At 44.7% G+C, this 13,673-nt stretch overlaps 1 long non-coding RNA gene across 3 annotated transcripts; it reads left to right on the top strand.

Annotated features, from left to right (window-relative positions):
- The first annotated feature begins 4,346 nt into the window (after positions 1-4,346).
- Positions 4,347-12,651, top strand: LOC136466692 (uncharacterized). Of its 3 annotated transcripts, XR_010761414.1 has the most exons (5): positions 4,347-4,811; positions 5,448-5,591; positions 7,440-7,675; positions 11,355-11,479; positions 11,592-12,651. It is a non-coding gene; the product is annotated as an uncharacterized lncRNA (long non-coding RNA). The 3 variants fall into 3 exon arrangements; XR_010761413.1 differs by lacking the exon at positions 11,592-12,651 and having other exon boundaries at positions 11,355-11,582; XR_010761412.1 differs by lacking the exons at positions 11,355-11,479; positions 11,592-12,651 and having other exon boundaries at positions 7,440-8,388.
- The last annotated feature ends 1,022 nt before the right edge of the window (positions 12,652-13,673 follow it).

Genomic DNA, 13,673 nt, shown 5'->3' with positions numbered 1-13,673 from the left:
CTCAAATAATTAAAGTTATGTGAGCACAATGTTGAGGAAGATGCTTGGATTGGGCCTAGTATTTGTGCATGATACATTGATGATGCCATATTCACAGGTCAACAATGACAAACATCTGTAGGTTCTAAAATGTTGGTCCAAAATAAAAGGAGAGCAGCACTTTGCTCATATTCATGGGCCTAATCTGAGACTAGCAGGCCAGTGAGGCCCAAGAATGATCAACCAAAACGATCCTGTTCAAGCCCTGACCACCGAATTTAATTGGGCCCGAAGTTCCTCGGTTCCCTCCGGTTGGGCAGTAAGATAGTCAAGTGATGTAAGGTTACTTTAGATTATTTCTATATAATGGTTAAGTTGATACAATGTTGATACTATTTTCTAAAAGTTAGTTAAATTGTAATTTAAAAAGTTACTAGTTTCTAAAAAGTTTTGCCGTCCTAGTGTACGATTTTCACCTAAAATTTACTTTACGACTCTCTCTCTCAATCCCCCGGCACTATCTCAAGTTGCACTAGTAGAGAACAGACCTTTGATCTTCAGTTAAAATGGGCTCTAGTCCCAGAATTTTTTGCGCCCGGGACTAGAGATACCTTTAGTTCCGGTTGGTGGCTCCAACCGGGACTAAAGGTCCCTGCCCAACGGCTACTGCGCTAGACAGAGGTGTCTCGGCCATAGGTGCGGATGAAAACACTACATCATTAATTTATATTCGCTTAAATAATTAACAATCTGCTTATAATAATATGTCATTCCTTTTTTTTGTAGCAGATCCTCCCCCAACCTAAGTCCAATTGTTCAATCGCCAGATCATCATAGTGCTCTGTACGATGACAATGTGTTGGAAGGCGAGGCTGCATCCACACCATCTCCAAGAAGGTCTCCAACGCCGCAGCCGCCACCTCCAAGGAGGTCTCCAACGCCGTTGCCACCACCTCCAAGGAGGTCTCCAACGCCTCCCCCGCCCTTGCCTACCAAGAAGCCAAGTACTAGCAAGAGGCCAGCCCCGCAAACGAAGAACCAGTCCCCGCCGGTAAAGAAAGCCACCGTGAAACTAAGGGCTATTCCCAAAATAATATCTGAAGAGAAGGAAGAAGTAACTGATGCATATAAAAAAGATATGTCCAGATTCTATGACAAACTTAAAAAGGGTCAAGAAGCAAGGAGAAACCCGGAGAAACCGTACTTCTTCGTAGCTCCAGATATTCTAAGAAAAAAGGTGGCTTCTTACCAACAACAACAGCGGAAATCCCGTAAGCCGTCCAAATCAACGTTAACGGACTATGACCGCACTCTCACCAAGTCAATTGAGACGGCACAGAAAAAGAAACGGGCAGGGAAAGGAGTTGCACAACTCGGACAACAATCACACCAATCAGTCCCCCCGCTAGTTGTTGGTAATGAATATGGTTCGAATTTATGATTAATGCATCAGGCAAACATACCTCCTGATGTCGATTTGGATCACCTTGGTGAATTTATTGAAGAGACTGGTCTCGACCTTTACCAGATGTTTGGTGATGGAAACATTAAGAGTGCGGCGAAGGTTGATATTTGGAAGAAAAAATTTGTACTAGGCCAGAGTCTATACAACCCTCAAGCCTTATGTGATCTGGGGACGTAAATGTACCTGCTAAACAAGTGGTACATGCAGGCGTCTACCGATGGAGACTTCTGCGTTGATGTCAGAATTAGAGACGAACATTGGTTCCGTGGCGATGATGTTATGTATGTTGACTTTGCAGAATTTCATCAACTATGCCACCTGACCTCTCTGGACAAAGTTATCATTAGCTGCTATTGCCTGTAAGTAATAATTCTTTCGATCTATTATTAAACTCATCATATGTGTGTATATGCATATAAATTATCCTAACAAGTACTATATATATGCAGATTTACAATGACAGAGCTCAGAAAGGAAGGCTGCAATGAAATTGGTTTTGTTGATCCCCATATAGTATTCAAAGACCCAGTTACTCCAGAGCCTAATTGGAAGTATGAGTCAGAGAGTAACCTCATGAACTTCTTAGTGAACCAATGCCACAAGAAGGATATACTCTTTCCCTACAACTTCAAGTGAGTGTTAATAATGTTGATCATCCTTAATGGCTCATATGTTAATTCTAGTTAATTAATGAGTGTTATGCGTTATATCCTATAAACACATGCAGCAATCACTGGATATTGATAAACATCGATCTGGTGAAAAGTCACTTGATAATCTATGACTCAATGAGAAAACCACAACAAGACTATCAAGATATGATAGATATTATCCAGAGGTAATTTTGGTATCTCTAGCAACTATATATACACACAAACATAATGATTAACTATATCTGATGATGTGGCAAATTTTTTATTGGGCAGTGTTTGGAAAATCTTTATTGAGAAGCAACACATGGGAAAATGCAAAGCGCCACTGAATGTAATCCCTTTGAAAGTAAGTCCCCTAAATCACATTATCTTTATTAATTAAACATATAGCTTTCACCGGATCACCAGATTGGATGACAAATTTTTTTCTCGTAAAGTGGTGTCTGAGGTAGGAACAGGGGAACAACTACTGTGGTTACTATGTTTGCAAGTTTATCAATGTGGTCTCCCAAAGAACTTCTACAGAGAGACTCAAAGTACGTTAAAAATACACTATATATCCATTTAATTATTATTATTGATTGTGTTACTATGTCTTTATATATATATATGTACATATATTAATTTATTTTCCTTTAATTCAAACCTATAGGCTCGATGGTTGAAGGAAAAGGTTATACGGCAAGACCAAATCAAAGCAATTCAAGAGTCTATAGTCGGATTTTTAATGACCAGGTCATCGATTCTAAGGGCGAGTTCTACTTCGACCCAACACTGCCATGGAAGCCAAGCTAGAGGATGAGAGAAAACTTGTTATATCACAACAATTGTAATGCAATCTTTTGTAATATATACACATGAAATAATATAATGTAAAATACACATATGCATGCATGCATGTAAATATATATATGATGCATGCATGCATATATATATATATATATATATATATATATATATATATATATATATATATATATATATATATATATATATATATATATATATATGCTTGAACTGTGTGATTTAATACGTTCATTGTGCTTGAACCGAAACATACTATACATGCGTATAAATATATAATTAGCAGCGTACAATACGACTTCAAAAACCTATTTTGAAAAGAAAAGAAAAAAAAAACTTTAGTCCTGGTGAGGCACCTTTAGTCCCGATTGGTGTTACCCACAGGACTAAAGGTCCCTCTTTAGTTCCGGTTCCTGACCCGGGACTAAAGGACCCCCTTTAGTCCCGGATGCTTGCTCCCGGGTGGGGAACCGGGACTAGAGGGGGTTCCCCACCGAGAGTAAAGCTCTGTTCTCTACCAGTGTTGTGGAGTGCAAATACCAAATTTTTAAAGAATGGAAATAATATAACATGGTTGTCACACATATAAACAAATATCATGGACTTGAAAAGAAAAGAACAATAGGAATAACTTTGTGCAGGACTCTAGAAAATATAGTGCATGTTTGGATCTTATTCTCATATAAAGAATATGGATTCTAGTTCTACATAGTGAATGTAGAATTTGAATTCTAGATAAAAAAAAATAAAGGGGCGTTTTGATCTCATTTATTATTGCCTTTCCATAGTGAAAAGCTTCAAACAATAAGTTTAAGATAGATAGTTCAAATTCCAAAATCTCATTCTACAATCCAAGTGTTTAGATTTTTTTATCGCATTCTCAATTTTCCTGAGGAGATCCAAACATGACCATAGTATACATGCATGGCGCATCTCAGTCGCCTCTTAATCCTACATTATAGTTGCTACAAGAAAATATTTCGTAACAGTATTTGTATCAATAGTTAATGGAAATCATACAAGCAAAACAAGTGAGGGCCCAAAAAGACGCATATAATTTGTGGCTTGTAGCCTTGTAGTCGTAACTTGTACAAGGACTTGCAATTCTCGTTTGACTTTTCAATGTAAGATAAAGAGGATCGGACCTTTTCAGGAGGATAACTGCTGGCGCGTACATTTTATTAAACCACTTGTAATCTGACCCAAAAAAAACCACTTATAATCAAAAGCAATGGACATCTCAATCATCGACTGGTAATTAGAAAGAGCTCATGGCAGGTTTGTTCAGTGGGACGTTAACCACCAGAATTAACCCTGGTGATCGAACTTTTTTTTCGAATTTTTTTAAAGAAATTTCAGGATATATGTAGGCGTACGCGTTCGATATTAGTAGGTGTTCGATGACCGTTTCTCGCACGACGTCGTCTCCCAATCTCTTCCTCACTGTCTGCGCCGACAGTTGGGCCACACGCTCAACAACGCGACTCCACTCAGCAGTCAGCACGACCTCCCAGCTCTGCCTCCCACACGCCGTCCGTTCTCCAAGCGCAGCGCAGAAGCCTGCGCTTCACTCCGCTGCAAGGGCCCCTGCGCTTGCTCTCCACTCTGCCGCCTCGATGCCGCCGCCTCGATGCCGCAAGGGCGCCTGCCCTCCACTCTGCCTCCTCGACGCCGCAAGGGCCGTGCACTCCACTCCACCACCGCGATGGCCTCACTCCGCCGCCACGCCGCCTTCGCCCGACCACATCCCGCGACGCCGTCACCCTGCCACACCCTTCCCTGCTCGGTTGCTCCGACCCAGGGGAACGAGCGCGGCCCAGTTGAAGGAGCTCCAAGCAGCCGAAGAAGCGCGCCCTCTCCCCGTGGCTGTGAACTGCAGCATCTAGGGTTAGGGTTCGAGTCGCTGGGCGGTAAGCTGCGACTGACCCCTCCCCTGACCTCATCCAATTTTGTGTGTTTCGCTCCGTGAATCTAGCATAGTTGGGTATCTAGCAACAGGCAACTTACAGCAGTATTTTAGTTATTTTCTTTCTTCCTTAGGGAACTAATTTGCTTAAGCAAAGACCATTGTTAACTTATCTAAGAATCTGAATTAGTATTGCCTTGCATCTTTTTTTTTTCTCCTGAAAATCGCTGGCAGTAATCTATCAGGCAAATATATCAATAGAGGAGATGTTGTTTTTCCTCATAGTATGTGTACTTTGATCTGCACTATTTTTAGCTACTACAAAAGCTATTACGGGTACTGGATTTTGCTTTGCTCAATGAGGAAAATATATGGGCAACTTCAGTATTGCAGTTTACACTAGCATCAAGTAGGTTTGTATCAAAGGGAAAGATTATTCCATTGTGACTAAGTGATTGATAAATGAAAGCTTGTATAATAGGTTGCAATTATGGTAGCTTTATTTGGATTAGCCAATTAAATAGAGAAAGAAAAGCGGTAGTGTAAACTGTAATGCTGAGGTTGAACATTGGCTGAAATAAAGTCACCATTATTAGTGTGTGCATTGGTCAGTGACTCAGATATCTTCTTTTGTTATTAGTGGGAAGCATCTGTAACCAGGAGCATGGAAGCTTTTGATCCCATGTCTCTTCGCTCATGATTTGGCTTTGGCCCCCCTCCTCTTCATTGCTGGCAAATCTCTGGGCAACTAAGCTTGCTGCAAGCCAACTGCACTGCTTACAAGGTATGTCAACCATTGGTATATGATAAATTATTTTCCCTTCAAATTATATTGTGAGATGATAAGTTATTAGTAGATGCAACTAGCTGCTAAAACTATAATACTTCAGTGTAAGGAACATAAAAATGTTCATCAGTACCACAAGTCTTTGTTTCTTTCTATTGTGTATTTTAGTTGCCTCTATTTGGCAAGAATCTTTATTTCAAGCTGCTTGACATTATTGTTGGGAAAATAATAATTTCCTTCTGGGTGAGGCATTGGGAAAGTAATAATTTCCCGTGCAGCTGATATCCCTTTTTCCATGTGCACTATCTTGTTTAAATTAGTTCTGTTACATTGGTTTGCTTGGCTGCTGGCAAAAATGTGTCAAGGGATTTTATTAGAAGTTATTACATTAGTACAGATGTTTAAAGACTTGGAATGCACCAAGGTAAATTATGGGCTTCTGATTTGATTTAAGTACATTACTCAATTTAGCTAAATTTTGATTGCATTTGTTAATTATTATCTATCTCAGAATCCAGTACTTGAATCAAACCCAAAAGCAAATATGGTTCTCACAAAATTATTCCTTATCTACAACAACAACAACAAAGCCTTTAAGTCCCAAACAAGTTGGGGTAGACTAGAGTTGAAACCCAACAGAAGCAATCAAGGTTCAGGCACGTGAATAGCTATCTTCCAAGCACTCCTATCTAAGGCTAAGTCTTTGGGTATATTCCATCCTTTCAAGTCTCCTTTTATTGCCTCTACCCAAGTCAACTTCGGTCTTCCTCTGCCTCTCTTCACGTTACTATCCTGACTTAGGATTCCACTACGCACCGGTGCATCTGGAGGTCTCCGTTGCACATGTCCAAACCATCTCAATCGGTGTTGGACAAGCTTTTCTTCAATTGGCGCTACCCCTAATCTCTCACGTATATCATCGTTCCGAACTCGATCCCTTCTTGTATGACTGCAAATCCAACGCAACATACGCATTTCCGCGACACTTAGCTGTTGAATATGTCGTCTTTTTGTAGGCTAACATTCTGCACCATACAACATAGCAGGTCTAATCGCCGTCCTATAAAACTTGCCTTTTAGCTTCTGTGGTACCCTTTTGTCACATAGGACACCAGACGCTTGCCGCCACTTCATCCACCCTGCTTTAATTCTATGGCTAACATCTTCATCAATATCTCCATCCCTCTGTAGCATTGATCCTAAATATCGAAAGGTATCCTTTCTAGGCACTACTTGACCTTCCAAACTAACATCTTCCTCCTCCCGAGTAGTTGTGCCGAAGTCACATCTCATATACTCAGTTTTAGTTCTACTAAGTCTAAAACCTTTGGACTCCAAAGTCTCCCGCCATAACTCCAGTTTCTGATTCACTCCTGTCCGGCTTTCATCAACTAGCACTACATCGTCCGCGAAAAGCATACACCAAGGGATGTTCCCTTGTATGTCCCTTGTGACCTCATCCATCACTAAAGCAAACAAATAAGGGCTCAAAGCTGACCCTTGATGTAGTCCTATCCTAATCGGGAAGTCATCCGTGTCTCCATCACTTGTTCGAACTCTAGTCACAACATTGTTGTACATGTCCTTAATGAGCCCGACGTACTTCGTTGGGACTTTATGTTTGTCCAAAGCCCACCACATAACATTCCTTGGTATTTTATCATAAGCCTTCTCCAAGTCAATAAAAACCATGTGTAGGTCCTTCTTCTTCTCCCTATACCGCTCCATAACTTGTCTTATTAAGAAAATGGCTTCCATGGTTGACCTTCCGGGCATGAAACCAAATTGGTTCATGCCCGGAAGGTCAACCATGGAAGCCATACTTCTACTTTTTGTTTATTTTAGAGGAATTCATAGATACTGTCACTGCTCCAAGAAAATATCATTGTGATCCAAACTGAATCCTTTGTTGTCTTTGTAAGTTTGGATATGTAAGTTTCCATAGACCTGCATTTTACTTTCATTAATTTTGCAAAAACCATTCTCTCATAACTAACTTGCTGCAGAAATTGCTATAACAAGCTGCAGCGAGGATAACATAGCATACCTATTTGGCACAACAACTCAATCTTGACACACAGGTTGATTTTGTATCTGTTTCTTTCCTTCTTTTTTTTGCATCTGATTCTCCTAACCCTACATAAAACATTTGTAGTGATTCCTGATCCATGGTTTGTGCAAGGTGAATTAAAGTAAAAAATATTGTACATGAAATATTTTCTTCTTTTTTACTCAATGAGATTACTGATTTGCTTCTTATTTGTTACAGCTGTAAGTTGCCTATTGCTTCCTCTTGCAATTTTCTTCCATGTTAGGAAAGAACTACCTTTTTTCTAATTCAAAATTAGAGTATAGCCAGATGTTCCTGCCTGTCCAGTGTTTTAAAATTGGACCACCACAATGAACTTATCATGTTATAAACAGTTTTGAACATGATAGGCAGGGTCCATGATGTCCTCAAGGCACTTGATGAGACGGAGTTTTCAGTGTTTGTAGAGCCCCTTAGGATAGGACTTGGTCGGAAGGTCAATCATGCTGCCCTCATCTTATATTAAATCACTGTGCTTCTAATAAGCCTGGATCTACTTCTAGGCTAAATATAAATTTTCAGTACTGTGCAATAGTCATATGTGAGACCTCCAACAGCAAGGGAACCTTCTTTTTCAGTACTATGCAATAGTGATATGAAATACTCCATTTACCAGTCTGTCCAACAAGTTAAACAAATTGTACTTTCTCCTTTCCAGTAACTCTTGATATCTACAGGACTTGTACTTTTTTTTTTGAGGTCAACTTCCCGTGGGTGGGGAGGGGGGGGGGGGGGGGGGGGGGGGGGGGGGGGGGGGATCGACAAATCCCCACCTGGTTTTCATTCCACAGATGCCGGTGACCCGGTGGGTGGAGGGGCAAAGGCCAAAGGTTTACATCAAGTGATCAGCAGTTGGGGGGAGGATGAGATTACATAGAAAACAAGGATCTCCAGTTACTAGCGATTACAAGGTCCTTTCTCGGGATCCTGCAGCTCCAAGACGCCGCTGCTTCCTTGCAGGTGGCAACGAACCTGTCAGTGCTAGGTTCTAACCCCCTGAACACGACGTTGTTCCTGTGGCGCCAATCTCCCAGCAATAGAGCAAGATCAGAGGGTGAGCTACTTTTTCGTGCACATGGGGCGGTACCTGAGTCTTCCAGAGTTCATCGACCTTGGCGATCCCCTCTGGCCGCCATCTGATCTGTTCCCAGAAGCTGCGAACGAAAGGGCAGCCTGAGAAAATGTGATCGGCGTTCTCGTCGTACATCTTGCAGATCTTGCATCGTGCATCCTGGAGGATATGTTTGTGAACCAGGGACGTTTGGCAATGGATTCTTTCCTTGGTGAGCCGCCACCCGAGGAACTTAACTCGTGGGGGAGCGAAGTTCTTCCAGACGAACTTGAAGGATGGGCACAGACGCTTTCCATGTGTCGAGGCGCGGTAGATCATGCCTGAGATGAGTTTGTGGGAGTCGTCCTCGAAGAAGCTCGTTCTCTTGTCGCTGGCATCGTTGAACCCCACGCTGGGGAGTAGCTCTTCTAGCCGCTCCAGCTCAGCGGCGGCTTGAGCGGTCAGCCGTCTTTGGACGAGGTTCCGTAGCCCCGTGTCCATGACTTCCCGCACCGATATCGCCTTCCCCTCAAAGTGGCTGAAGAGGGCCGGCATGTATGCAGCCAGCGGTTCATCCACCAGCCAGTTGTCATGCCATAAAGAAGTGTCGCGGCGTCTCCTATCTCCACTCTTGTGATGCTTTGGTACGCTGGGAGGAGATCACGCAGCGAAGCCCAGTATGCTCCTGACATCCCTGCTTCGAGGTTATGTAGCCTTGTGTGTTCTTGCGCCCAGGCCGCCCAAGCTGAGCCCTCCGGGTGATGGAGGCGATGGATCAGTTTGAGCAGGAGACAGGCGTTTTGAGTGTCGATCCGTTTGATCCCGAGGCCACCATCTTCCTTTGCCTGGCAAACATCTTCCCAAGCCACAAGACACCTAGCTCCTGATGCTTTGTCCGTGCCTGTCCATAGGAAGGCTCTTCTCCTTTCGTCGATTGCCACTCGTATCCCTGGCGGGAGCAACATCGCTCCCATGGCGTAAGTGGGCACGCCAGTCAGCACCGAGTTGATCAGGACCACACGCCCGGCGGTACTCAGTAGCAATGCCTTCCAGCCAGCCCGCCACGTATCGGTCCACCCAAGCAATGAGTGGGGAGAACGCCGACTGCAGGAGTTTGAGGTTGGAGAGAGGCAAACCCAGGTAGGTCTGTGGGAGCGCTCCTGGTCGCAGGTGCATGGGAGTGGCCGTGCTCTTGTTGAAATTGATCTTCAAGCCTGTGGGCTCCGAGAACATGTCTAGGATTTCCTTTAGTCGGCGGACCTCCTCCCGATCTACTCTGACCAGCAAGATGGTGTCGTCGGCGTACTGTAGGACGGGGCACGGGCCATCAGTCAGGGGGTGGTGGATGCTGGAATCTGCCTTGACGAGAGCTTGGAGGACGTCCGCTACCAGCAGGAACAAGTAGGTGGACAAGGCGTCGCCTTGACGCAGTCCCCTCTTGCAGGTGATCCAAGGGCCCGAGACACCGTTTACCAGCACAGCCGACCTTGAGCCGCCTTGACACGAGCCACCAGTCCGCCGGCGGCGTCCTCCAGCACCCAAGCATGAGACCAGGCAGGGGAAATTGAGGGGAGGCAGCTGGGGTTTTTTAGCCAGGCATTCTCGAATCGGAATCTGTGGGATTTTGGGATAGCAGTGGGGATGTTAAGTACGAAGGGGGTGTGATCGGATGTAGACCCGAGCCGCGAGAGGAGTTGGGGAACGAAGAGTTGAATGCCGTGTTGATTAGAGCTCGGTCCAGGCGGGCAAGTGTTGGGGAGGCCCATTTGTTAGACCAGGTGTAAAGCCGATCAAGGAGGGGGAGCTCGAGCAAGGCCAGGCGATCGATTAGGTCGTAGAAGGACGCGGCGAGGCGACGGTCGAACCCGGCTGTATTTTTGTCATTGGGGTTCCTGGTGAGATTGAAGTCCCCGATGGCAACCCAGTTTGGGGGGGGGGGGGGGGGGGGGGGTAGGTAGTGATTCGAACTCATCGAGAAAGCTCAAGGAGTCACGGTGATCCCGCCGATGCCATCAACGGAGACGACGGCGGGATTCCATGCGGTGATGAGTCCACCGCGGGAGCTGTCAGAGGGGGAAAAGGCAAAGTCGCTCAAGTAGGAGGGGAGGAAGGATTTACACGAGGTCGAGTCCATGGATCGAAGTTTAGACTCTTGAATGCAGACGATATGTGGGTGAGAGATGGAAATTGTGTCCTGGACAGTGTCGCGTTTCTCTTGGAGACCAAGACCCCGGACATTCCAAGACAACAGAATATAGGTGAAGCGTTCTTGATTCATAATAAAACGATTACAACGATGGAGGCGAGACACAGGATGGAAAAACACATAAAGGAAAACATGGTGCCCTGGGTTCACGGGCGCAGCCGGAGAGGGCGGAGAAAATGTCCACCACGCTGACAGGCAAATCACTACGACGGACATGGATTGACTAGGGGAACGCTTCCAGCTACTGGTGCCCAGGACGCGCCCGACTTGCACTTTTGCAGTAACTTTTCTTTTCACATGTTTTTTTTTGTTTTATAAACTGCATCCTGTAGGGATATGCATTTCTGCAGCACTTCATTTTGTAACACACTATTCTCTTCTATATTATCTAATGAAGCAATGTATATACTGCAGCCTGTAGGGACATGCCTATTCTCAAGCATTAGAAACACATGGAAGACCAAGGGATAATCTATGTGAAGATATTGGGATTTTCAGGGACAAGCTGGTAGTAATGTTGTGTTAGATGATCGACTTTGGTACGCAAAACTACTAAGTACATGATATACTGGAGTGATGTGGAAATATTTTTTTAGTTATGTTTGGCATGAGAGACTAACTTATGGTCCTATGCGCATTGAAAATTTTAAGGTTCCCGTAACAACACACGCAGTCTACAAAAGGATCAAATACTTGGAATAATGGAGTTACAAATTAAGGTACAATCACAACTTTATTATTCCACATAATGTACAATAGGACGTCAAAACCAAAATACAAGTGATCAACAAACACTAATACAAACAAACACTTAATTTGAGAACACCAATTTAATACAAACATTCAATTCAAAATATAAATGCAAGTAGAGTGGACAAACAGTGGAGTTCATGACTAGTTCTCTACTCTTGACGCACCGTTCGAGTCAGAGGGGAGCATCAGACTTGTTGACCTGTCCTTTTCTTGTTCAAACTTTGAACCTTGCAAGCCGGCTAGCGCATGAATGAATCTACTTATATAGGTTTAAGAACCTGCCAGGCCGCTTTCCTGCAACGGATCAATCAACAGAATAGAGCCTAAGTAAAAATCCGATCCTAAAAAGGAGTACAAGCAAAGAAACAAAGCTGTTAGAAGAGCAAGGAAGCTGGGAATCGATGGATCGAAGGTGGGTGAGGTACGTAGCCCCGCGTTTCCATGCTGACGGCAGGTCCTCCCCGCCGTCCGACCCGAAGCCTCCGGTGAATTTCACGTTCATGCATGGCGGCCGGTGGCGTCGACGATAGCCTTCATAATTAACCAAGTGGCGGCTGCACCTGGACAAGCGACCGGCCGGTGGGCAGCGGCGGCGGCGTGGACGGCGACCGGCGGGAGCGGAGCAAACTACGGTGGACGTGGGAGGAGCAGTCCCACACCCAGCGCGACGGCGGCGACGAGCCACAGCGAGTAGGCGGCGAGCGCCACGGCGGGCCATGGCGCTCCTCCGGCCACGCCGATGTTGACGCAGGACGCGGCCGCGAGGAGCACGAGGAGGAACAGCCGATGGTCCATGACGCTCGCTCGCTCGCTCGATCGGTTATAGCGGGAGTTGGAGGACGACGGCCCGCCCTGTTTCTTATACCCAAAGGCTTCCGAAGCTTCGCGGAAGGAGATAGCTAGCCTTGGTGAGCCAATTTTTCAGCCATCCAAGCGGTGGTCGGTGCTGTGAACTGTGCAAAACAAAACCGTGATCAGTTCATCGGATAAGCTCTCTGCTGATTCATCAACTTCACACAAGTCGTGATGCTGAACCTTGAGATTCTGCATGTCGTCATATCCATCGTCCTGCCACATTTCATCTGACCTGACCTGGGTTGTAACGTAACCAATTCATTCAAGCACTTATATATGTACTACTAGTATAAGCTATGACAGGTGATACCATACAGAACCGTCAGTGACAAAACAAAATATGCACTCCGGTTGTTGAGATCGGTGAACGGAACGACCGTGCGGCATGGATTTCGCCACGCCGCAGCCCCTGCCTCCACGGAACCGACACTATGGCGCCATGCCGTGTCTGAGAATGAAAGTCGTCGTCTACCCTGCCATGCATGACACGGCAGAAGGACGTACGTGCGCAGCTCCAACACAGCCGGCCGGGGAAGATGACCGACTGACCAAGAGTGCGTAGTTGACATGGCTCCCGCGCGCCTCCCGCGCCCATGAGAAATTTTGGCTGAGGATATATGCTTGTCCGCTTGTTTTAGATCATAATGATGATGAAGGCAATCTCATGTTAACATCAGTAGTATCAGCATCTGAACCCGGCCTGGTGCACCAACAATAATGCATATCCACCACCGCCACAGAAAGATTCGCCATGTTCGTTTGGGCTTGTTTGGCTTATAAGCCATGATTAAAAGTACTATTGGCTGGTTTGATGTGAGAGAAAAATACTGTTTGTTGACTGATAAGTCATAGCTTATAAGTCAAATACGACCAAGCGAACAGGCTGATTGTTTGTTTGTGTGGCCTGGTCCCAAACATATGCTAATTGATCCAACTAAAGTTGAATCCTCGTAGCATAATAATATCAATTTTTTTTTAAAAAAGGAAACAAATTCATGGACATTTTCATTTGCTGGACACATATCTTTTGACTACAGAACATGTATTTTTAGCTACACTAGTATAATGCCTGTACTAACGCCACAGCTTCATTCAGGAATACACATGAAAATAACCGAACGATGA

The sequence above is a fragment of the Miscanthus floridulus genome, chromosome 7 (genome assembly GCF_019320115.1).
Source record: "Miscanthus floridulus cultivar M001 chromosome 7, ASM1932011v1, whole genome shotgun sequence".
Taxonomy (NCBI): domain Eukaryota; kingdom Viridiplantae; phylum Streptophyta; class Magnoliopsida; order Poales; family Poaceae; genus Miscanthus; species Miscanthus floridulus.
Note: the sequence above shows the minus strand (reverse complement) of the source record. Positions and strands in the feature narration are given on the sequence as shown.